The sequence below is a fragment of the Urocitellus parryii genome, chromosome 10 (assembly GCF_045843805.1).
Source record: "Urocitellus parryii isolate mUroPar1 chromosome 10, mUroPar1.hap1, whole genome shotgun sequence".
Lineage (NCBI taxonomy): Eukaryota > Metazoa > Chordata > Mammalia > Rodentia > Sciuridae > Urocitellus > Urocitellus parryii.
Genome location: NC_135540.1, coordinates 74,498,303 through 74,508,430, shown reverse-complemented (window position 1 = coordinate 74,508,430; position 10,128 = coordinate 74,498,303).

Genomic DNA, 10,128 nt, shown 5'->3' with positions numbered 1-10,128 from the left:
GAGCATATCCCCTCCCTGTGAGAAAGTTCTCTGCCTCAGGCCTCACCACTCTGAGGCTTCAGGAAAAACAATTTCCACATTTAGGAAGGAGTCTGTGGATTGCATCTGGGAGCATTCCAACCTGCATGTAGCCAGAATAGGGACACCTGGGGAGAAATGAATAGGGTCCTGGCCCTCAATAGCTAGGCAGTAGGTGGTTTGGCTCAGTCATCACTCAAATGTATGTGTAGCACCACCATGGGCCATCATTTGGCCTATAATTTAGCAATCAATTCAGACAAACCTACTAGTCCTCCTGGAGTTCCAGTATTGTCAGGAAGTTAGTCAAGCCCACCAGCCATCTTGGCAGATGAGGGGCACAGGATGTTAGAGGTGTCAGCATCCTCACCATCTCTAGGTATAGAAACCTGCAGCCAGATGTTTGTGAGGAGTAGCTTCAAGGAAAGAAGGGGGTGTTCTTTGGGCCAGTCAGGAGGGCTCCTGTTTCATGGGGAGCTCTTATAAATGATGGCTGGGCAAATCCCAATTTCCACCCTGTGTGATTTCCTGCAGAGGACTCAACTCTGGGGTTTACCCTGTAGAAAGAACATATTGTTCTGCATTGGATTCTGGGCACCAAAGGAACAGTGTAGTGGTTGGGGCCTCAGAGCCAAGCCCTGTGGGGATCCCTTTCCAACACAGCCAATCCAAACCCAGGTTGCCACTACTTTTCTGTACAGAGACCGGAGAGCAAGTGTGGGGAGCCCCTTCCCCACACATGTGCCTCACAGGTTGCCCTTCTGATCTGGTGCATGGACTTGCCTGGCTACTCTTTGGGAACCCATGATGCAGGGACCTTGGGAGGTTCCAGTTAAAAGAGAGGCCCTGTCCATCATGACTCCCTGTTTCACTCCACATTCCACAGCACCCTCTGCTCCATCATCAAAAAGCAGCTGTACCTCTATCCAGAATATTTTTGAGGTCCCAAGACTTGGACAACCTGAAGCTTCTCAGGACCTTCCTGTTGATCATTATGCCTGAATCAGAGGGGAACTTCCATGTGCTTCCCCAGCTGAAGAACACAGATCCTGTAAGTCTGAGCTCTCTGATGATGGGGTCTGGGGTGGATGACTGAAGGTGTGTGCAGAGGAATCTCAGCTGGTGCCCCTGGGATCTGCCATATGTTCCCAAGACACACAACTCTGACATCCTTCAGCTGGTGGAACCTAGTCTGGGAAGATGGCCAATTGTGGAGGAGGGCCAGGACTATTCTCAGAGGCAGGGTTCTAGTGTGAATTGGGAAAGGCCCAAGGAAATTCTGTCATGTTGGGTGTTTTCTCCTGCAGCTCTAGCACCATATCAAGTGATATAATTGCCTCCAGCAGCTGTGGCCCAATTTACTTGCTTACATTTGGGGGAGCATATCATCACATTCCCTGTGAAGGAGGAGAAATAGCCCTCAAAATCAGAGGTTGGTCCGACACCAGCATTGACCACACAGGAAGATATGGAGCCACCAGTGGCCACTGAACCTTCAAGAAGAGGAGGAAGCTTAGCTGCCAATAAGCAAGTCAGTGGATATTGAACATTATCTTCCACTTGGTATATATGTATGGTACATATGGTGCTCCAAGCTGCCATCCCATCCTCTGAAAGAGAACCACCATTCCTGGCAGCAATATAAATTCAGGGTCCAAAACAATAGAGGCAGGAGGTCAAGAAACTATTAGGCCATAGCCCTCCACATCTCCTAGAATGTATCCTCACTTACCTAGTTCTAAACTTTTCAAAGGCATCTCCCACATGTGAGCTCCTGAGCATTACCCGGTGCCAGAACCCCCAGCACAGCTATCCTTTCCCTCCCCTCTGAGATTATCTATTTTATTTTATTTTTAAAATTTTTATTGTTGGTTGTTCAAAACATTACATAGTTCTTGATATATCATACTTCACACTTTGATTCAAGTGGGTTATGAACTCCCATTTTTACCCCGTATACAGATTGCAGAATCACATTGGTTACACATCCATTGATTTACATATTGCCATACTAGTGTCTGTTGTATTCTGCTGCTTTTCCTATTCTCTACTATCCCCCCTCCCCTCCCCTCCCCTCCCCTCTTCTTTCTCTACCCCCTCTACTGTAATTCATTTCTCCCCCTTGTGTTTTTTTCCCTTTTCCCTCACTTCCTCTTGTATGTAATGTTGTATAACCTTGAGGGTCTCCTTCCATTTCCATGCAATTTCCCTTCTCTCTCCCTTTCCCTCCCGCCTCTCATCCCTATTCAATGTTTATCTTCTTCTCATGCTCTTCGTCCCTACTCTGTTCTTAGTTACTCTCCTTATATCAAAGAAGACATTTGGCATTTGTTTTTTAGGGATTGGCTAGCTTCACTTAGCATAATCTGCTCTAATGCCATCCATTTCCCTGAAAATTCTATGATTTTGTCATTTTTTAATGCAGAGTAATACTCCATTGTGTATAAATGCCACATTGTTTTTTATCCATTCGTCTATTGAAGGGCATCTGGGTTGGTTCCACAGTCTTGCTATTGTGAATTGTGCTGCTATGAATATCGATGTAGCAGTGTCCCTGTAGTGTGCTCTTTTTAGGTTTTTAGGGAATAGACTGAGAAGGGGAATAGCTGGGTCAAATGGTGGTTCCATTCCCAGCTTTCCAAGGAATCTCCATACTGCTTTCCAAATTGGCCGCACCATCTATTTTATTTCTCTTCAGATCATATAAATCTTTCGCCTTTTCTATTTTATTTTTTGTGATGCTAATTCTTATGGCATTGTAAGTATTTTTAGTGGCATTCTTTTATGTTGACCTAAAAGTGCTTAATCCATTTCTCAGGCTGTGCCACCACGAGTACTGCCTAGCTTCTAATGGAGCCCATGTAGAGCTCATAGGTGCTGTGAGAGAGGATACAAACAGGCCATCCAGGAGGAGGTGAGATAGATGCCCCAGTTATGGAGCAGGAGGGACTGACTAATGAGTGTTGAAGATTTTAGGCCATTATAACTCATACTATGATAAAAACCTTAATATGTACATTATTATTGCTCCACAGATAAAAAACTTAATATGTACATACTAAGATAAAAACCTTAATATGTACATTATTATTGCTCCACAGATCATGGCTCACCATCCTCTTATTCTTCAAGACACAATATTGAAGTTAGAACCGTTAATGACTCAGTAATGGTCTGTACTCTTTAAATAAAAGGAAGAGTCTTACGTTTTGCACTTCAAATAAAAAGCTGTGCATCTTACACTACTTTGTCACACTGAGAATGTAAAGGAAATGTTCAACAAGGAAATTAAAGTGCTGCTCCAAAGCATATGTAAATGACTAGAAGGCAAAAAATGCCTTATTCCTGATCTGGAAAAACTTTTTATATTCTGAAGAAAAGAAGAACACCCCACGTTCTATGAAGATGAATCCAAATCCAGATAAGGCCATCACTTTAGATTGTTATACTGACAAGAGAAGTGAGAAAGCTGCAGAAAAAGTTTGAAGGTGCCAGAGTTTGGTCCATTATGTTTTTGCCAAGAAGACCCTCTCCATAAAGAAAACGTGCAAGGCAAAAAAACAAGTGCCGATGTAGAAGCTCTTGCAAGTCATCCAGAAGGTCTTGCTAAGCTATTCGATGAAGATGTGTTGTGCTTGGAGGTATTGGTGTCTGAAGTTCAGTTATGCCAGCGGTGGCAAAGGCAACTGAGGAGTCTCTAGGTGGCAAAGTCAAGCCAGGCGTCCAGAGAGTTGCATTCTCATCCGCTGGCAGTGGCAGGAGTCTGGTCCCAGTGCAGTGATGGTGGCTGCGGCATCACTGGTGGCCCTGTGGGGACTCCAGTGGCTTCAATGTGGAGCTCTGTTAGCGGTGATGGTGACAGCTTGGGACAGCAGGCCTCAGAGTCAGAGGGTGACTGGAGGCTGTGATGGCCTCTGCAGTGGCTCCTCCAGGCAACTGGTATTGCTCCTTGTAGGGCCTGCCTGCCCACAAAGCAGGGTGCAGGGGCCTGTGGTACCCAGACACCTGCTGAGGACCTTATGCTGCCCATTCCAGCAATGCCTGGCATTGGCCTTGAGTCCACCAGGCTGCTCACCTAATCCTTGAGATCACCCTGCCCCTCCCTGAGTTGCAGCCTCTGAGGGATGAGTAGGCCTGCTGCCAGCTGGGGCAGCCTTTGGAGAAGGCACCAACCCTCCCCAGCTACATCACCCCTGGGCTGGGGTAGCAGAGTGCAGAGGTGGGAGGTGGGGGGGCCTAGAAAATCCTCACACTCCAAGTGCATCCCTGGGTCGGGACAAGGTGTAGGGCACAGGAGGCAGTGGGAGTCTAAGGGCAACGAGTTCTCTGTCTTGGTCTTCTGCCACTCCCAGCCACAGAAATGCACTTTGGGGGTGAAGATGTCCTAGGACCTCTGCTTTCTGCACCCACAGTCCACGCAGGAAGTGGCTGGGGATGGTGAGGTTCTCTCCCAAGACCGCCCCAACCTAGCAGACAACCTAGTTCCTCAGTACAGAGGCTCTATCAGGCGATGGGGTGAGCAGACACACAGTGGGCTCATGGACAGAGCGAGACATGGCAGCTGTGGGAAGCATAAGGTCCTGGGCAGCTGCCTGGGTACCAATGCCTCCTGCATTCTTCTTCCTGAGCAGGCCAGTCGACCAGGCACAAGACCAGGGCCTGCAGCCTCCACCACAGAGGACATCCCAGCTACTGGTTACTTTATCACTCTGACACCCACTATCCCATGCCCTTGCTGCCATGCCAGCCTGGAACTCTTCGCTGCAGCCAACCAGACTCCCCACATGGCCACTGGATGCCACTTTCACTGTCCTGCATCTGGACCCCAGTTACTTCTGCAGGATGAAGATGCTCACTGCTGGACACTGCCTGTTGTTGCTGCCCCTGCTCTGAACTCTTATGGTGCCACCACCATTGTGCAGCACTCAAACTTCCAAACTCGAGATGGACACCAACAATGCCCACCAAGGCCCCAATGTCATCGTACTTTACACCACATCTGGTGCCTGACCCCTATACTGAGGCTGGACCCTTGATGCAGCTGCATGCTGCTCCTGCACCTGCCAGACGCTGGAGCTCCACCCTGCTGCCCCCAGACTTTAACATGGATACTAGACAGTGACACTCAGTACTGGGACCAACTTCATTGCAACTGCCAGAGTTTGGTCCATTATGTTTTTGCCAAGAAGCCCCTCTCCATAAAGTAAAAGTGCAAAGCAAAAAATCAAGTGCTGATGTAGATGCTCTTGCAAGTTATCTAGAAGGTCTTGCTAAGCTATTCGATGAAGATGTGTTGTGCTTGGAGGTATCGGTGTCTGAAGTTCAGTTATGGCAGTGGTGGCAAAGGCAACTAAGGAGTCTGTAGGTAACAACGTCAAACCAGGCATCCAGAGAGTTGCATTCTCATCCTCTGGCAGTGGCAGGAGTCTGGTCCCAGTGCAGTGATGGTGGCTGTGACATCACTGGTGGCCCTGTGGGGACTCCAGTGGCTTCAGTGTGGAGCTCTGTTAGCGGTGATGGTGACAGCTTGGGACAGCAGGCCTCAGAGTCAGAGGGTGACTGGAGGCTGCGATGGCCTCTGCAGTGGCTCCTCCAGGCAACTGGTATTGCTCCTTGTAGGGCCTGCCTGCCCACAAAGCCGGGCGCAGGAGCCTGTGGTAGCCAGACACCTGCTGAGGACCTTATGCTGCCCATTCCAGCAATGCCTGGCATTGGCCTTGAGTCCACCAGGCTGCTCACCTAATCCTTGAGTTCACCCTGCCCCTCCCTGAGTTGCAGCCTCTGAGGGATGAGTAGGCCTGCTGCCAGCTGGGGCAGCCTTTGGAAAAGCACCCACCCTCCCCAGGTACATCTCCTCTGTGCTGGGGTAGCAGAGTGCAGAGGTGGGAGGTGGGGGGGCCTAGAAAATCCTCACCCTCCAAGTGCATTCCTTGGGCGGACAAGGGTGTAGGGCACAGGTGGCAGTGGGAGTCTAAGGGCAACGAGTTCTCTGTCTTGGTCTTCTGCCACTCCCAGCCACAGAAATGCACTTTGGGGGTGAAGATGTCCTAGGACCTCTGCTTTCTGCACCCACAGTCCACGCAGGAAGTGGCTGGGGATGGTGAGGTTCTCTCCCAAGACCGCCCCAACCTAGCAGACAACCTAGTTCCTCAGTAGAGAGGCTCTATCAGGCGATGGGGTGAGCAGACACACAGTGGGCTCATGGACAGAGCGAGACATGGCAGCTGTGGGAAGCATAAGGTCCTGGGCAGCTGCCTGGGTACCAATGCCTCCTGCATTCTTCTTCCTGAGCAGGCCAGTCGACCAGGCGCAAGACCAGGGCCTGCAGCCTCCACCACAGAGGACATCCCAGCTACTGGTTACTTTATCACTCTGACACCCACTATCCCATGCCCTTGCTGCCATGCCAGCCTGGAACTCTTCGCTGCAGCCAACCAGACTCCCCACATGGCCACTGGATGCCACTTTCACTGTCCTGCATCTGGACCCCAGTTACTTCTGCAGGATGAAGATGCTCACTGCTGGACACTGCCTGTTGTTGCTGCCCCTGCTCTGAACTCTTATGGTGCCACCACCATTGTGCAGCACTCAAACTTCCAAACTCGAGATGGACTCCAACAATGCCCACCAAGGCCCCAATGTCATTGTACTTTACACCACACCTGGTGCCCGACCCCTATACTGAGGCTGGACCCTTGATGCAGCTGCATGCTGCTCCTGCACCTGCCAGACGCTGGAGCTCCACCCTGCTGCCCCCAGACTTTAACATGGATACTAGACAGTGACACTCAGTACTGGGACCAACTTCATTGCAACTGCCAGAGTTTGGTCCATTATGTTTTTGCCAAGAAGCCCCTCTCCATAAAGTAAAAGTGCAAAGCAAAAAATCAAGTGCTGATGTAGATGCTCTTGCAAGTTATCTAGAAGGTCTTGCTAAGCTATTCGATGAAGATGTGTTGTGCTTGGAGGTATCGGTGTCTGAAGTTCAGTTATGGCAGTGGTGGCAAAGGCAACTAAGGAGTCTGTAGGTAACAACGTCAAACCAGGCATCCAGAGAGTTGCATTCTCATCCTCTGGCAGTGGCAGGAGTCTGGTCCCAGTGCAGTGATGGTGGCTGTGACATCACTGGTGGCCCTGTGGGGACTCCAGTGGCTTCAGTGTGGAGCTCTGTTAGCGGTGATGGTGACAGCTTGGGACAGCAGGCCTCAGAGTCAGAGGGTGACTGGAGGCTGCGATGGCCTCTGCAGTGGCTCCTCCAGGCAACTGGTATTGCTCCTTGTAGGGCCTGCCTGCCCACAAAGCCGGGCGCAGGAGCCTGTGGTAGCCAGACACCTGCTGAGGACCTTATGCTGCCCATTCCAGCAATGCCTGGCATTGGCCTTGAGTCCACCAGGCTGCTCACCTAATCCTTGAGTTCACCCTGCCCCTCCCTGAGTTGCAGCCTCTGAGGGATGAGTAGGCCTGCTGCCAGCTGGGGCAGCCTTTGGAAAAGCACCCACCCTCCCCAGGTACATCTCCTCTGTGCTGGGGTAGCAGAGTGCAGAGGTGGGAGGTGGGGGGGCCTAGAAAATCCTCACCCTCCAAGTGCATTCCTTGGGCGGACAAGGGTGTAGGGCACAGGTGGCAGTGGGAGTCTAAGGGCAACGAGTTCTCTGTCTTGGTCTTCTGCCACTCCCAGCCACAGAAATGCACTTTGGGGGTGAAGATGTCCTAGGACCTCTGCTTTCTGCACCCACAGTCCACGCAGGAAGTGGCTGGGGATGGTGAGGTTCTCTCCCAAGACCGCCCCAACCTAGCAGACAACCTAGTTCCTCAGTACAGAGGCTCTATCAGGCGATGGGGTGAGCAGACACACAGTGGGCTCATGGACAGAGCGAGACATGGCAGCTGTGGGAAGCATAAGGTCCTGGGCAGCTGCCTGGGTACCAATGCCTCCTGCATTCTTCTTCCTGAGCAGGCCAGTCGACCAGGCGCAAGACCAGGGCCTGCAGCCTCCACCACAGAGGACATCCCAGCTACTGGTTACTTTATCACTCTGACACCCACTATCCCATGCCCTTGCTGCCATGCCAGCCTGGAACTCTTCGCTGCAGCCAACCAGACTCCCCACATGGCCACTGGATGCCACTTTCACTGTCCTGCATCTGGACCCCAGTTACTTCTGCAGGATGAAGATGCTCACTGCTGGACACTGCCTGTTGTTGCTGCCCCTGCTCTGAACTCTTATGGTGCCACCACCATTGTGCAGCACTCAAACTTCCAAACTCGAGATGGACTCCAACAATGTCCACCAAGGCCCCAATGTCATTGTACTTTACACCACATCTGGTGCCCGACCCCTATACTGAGGCTGGACCCTTGATGCAGCTGCATGCTGCTCCTGCACCTGCCAGACGCTGGAGCTCCACCCTGCTGCCCCCAGACTTTAACATGGATACTAGACAGTGACACTCAGTACTGGGGCCAACTTCATGGCAACTGCAGCCAAACCCTTGTCACTATGGCAGATGAAAACACTCATGGCTGGAAGCATCTGTTGTTACAACCACTGTTTCTGGATTCTTCCACCATCACCGCCACCATGAGTAGGAAGCAAGGAACTCCTAAATCGCAGCTGCATGCTGACACCGCCACAGTCACCCCCACCTCACACCAATACTCAACTCCTGACTTTCGACGCCTGATGCCCTATGCCCAAAACAGCTGGATGCTGCTCTTGCCACCATATGCCACCATTTCATGATGGTGCCCTTGCAATGAATTGACCCCAAGGATGCTTCTCTGCTCAAGATGTATAAGAGCTGGGAAACTGATCATTCTCCATTACAGTCACCTCAACAAGTTCCACTGCATGCTGCCTGCCTTTTGTCACCCCAGGACCAAACACCAGTCCTCAGGACCCTTGAGGAGTTGTGGTTCTAACTCTGGGAACTCATCCAAATAAACAAGTGAGCACTCTAAATAAAGGCTGCAGTCCTCACAGCAGGCAGTGGGTGGGACTAGGTGGGTCCAGCTCACTAGTGAGAGGGTGGGGTTAGAGCCTGGGAGCTGCTGGCAAGGTCTAGACCTGATCCTGTAGGGCAAGATAGAGAGGGATCTTTGGCTGCTTTGGAAGTCTAGCCCTGGAAGAACCTTCTCGTCCTTTCTCCTGAACTTTCCATGGTGTCTCCTTCTCCTACTCCTCCACTCTTCCCTGAGGAGACTCTGGGTCCTGGACATAGACCTTTGCCTCCTCTGTAAATGAGTTTTCTGGCCCATCATGAGATGTATACCCCTGTGCCATCAATACCATCCCCTTTTAGGGTGTCCAATTATGACCAGTCATTTACATCTTGAGCCATTCTGAAATCCATGTGGATTTTCTCTTCCTCAGAGGTCTATAAAAACATGAATGACAGGTGATGTCACTGAACAACAAAGATGGGAGAGGACAGCTTGAAGAGCATGGAGAGGAGCCAAGCAATCAGAGAAAAAATAACACTAAGAGTGGAGGAGGCCAACCTCTGTCCAGAGGGCTCTGGGAAGAGCCAGCCTGATTTACTTCTGGGACCTGCTCTTGGGCACTGGCCTGGGCAGGCACCAAGATGTGGCTTCACCAGACTGAGGTTCTGATGGACTTGGTGTCTGGTGCAAAACTTTAATTCAACTGTTAGCTCTAAAAACAGGAAAGCATATTTCTAATCAATAAAATTTTCCCTTTTTGACAATATTATGGTACAAAATTCTGATGTCTTTTTCAGATTCAAAAATGAAATAATATAATCTAATATTATTTCAGCATAATATTTAAAACAACACAAAATGCAAGCATGGCTTTAGATTTCTCACAAAACATATTTTCCCCCAGATTAAATTTTTATTCAAATATAACATTTATATATCTTTATGGGGTATATTATGGCAACTCAATAGACGTAGACAAGTTTTATCATGCAACTTTGATATTACATCCAGGAAGTCCCTATAATGAAATCTGAAATTAGATTCATTGTGATGAATTACTTTTTCTAGAATTCATACTGTGACAGAGTCTGAGAGACTGTCTCTTCAGGCCCTTCAAGAATTAGGACATTCTAGCATTTCAAGCAGGCATTGATGCAGGAAAGATGA